The sequence below is a fragment of the Penaeus monodon genome, chromosome 28 (genome assembly GCF_015228065.2).
Source record: "Penaeus monodon isolate SGIC_2016 chromosome 28, NSTDA_Pmon_1, whole genome shotgun sequence".
Lineage (NCBI taxonomy): Eukaryota > Metazoa > Arthropoda > Malacostraca > Decapoda > Penaeidae > Penaeus > Penaeus monodon.
The window spans coordinates 7,844,140-7,844,540 of NC_051413.1; the positions used below are offsets into that span (position 1 = coordinate 7,844,140).

The 401-nt window shown below is 36.9% G+C and overlaps 1 pseudogene; it reads left to right on the plus strand.

Annotated features, from left to right (window-relative positions):
- The window catches only part of LOC119591033, an 8,097-nt pseudogene that overhangs the window by 6,876 nt on the left and 820 nt on the right, over positions 1-401 (plus strand).

Genomic DNA, 401 nt, shown 5'->3' on the forward strand with positions numbered 1-401 from the left:
TTCTCTTTGTTGTCTGGCTGCCCTGTATTCTTTTGCCTTCTTCTGGTTTTTTCTTTTTCCCGCCCCTCTATGTCGTTTTGTTGTTAAATTCCTGTCATTTTAAGATTTGCACACATTCTCAAAGATGAGTAAACTTAAACCCATGGTGATTTATTATTGAAAAATCCGGGGGGTCAAAAAATCACTGTTTCAGTTCGGACTTCTCCCCACCCACCAACACTAGTCTAAGGCAGAGTTATAAACCATGTCACTTATTTACTGTGATATCATTTGCTTGGGTAGAGGTGGTATAGAATTGTCAGTGTTATTGGATTTTGCTTAATGTATGGAATTGTTGAAGAAAAGGGTTGTTCTATGCATTTTAATTACATCTCATGGTAATTTGTCACTTGTGTAGGTTT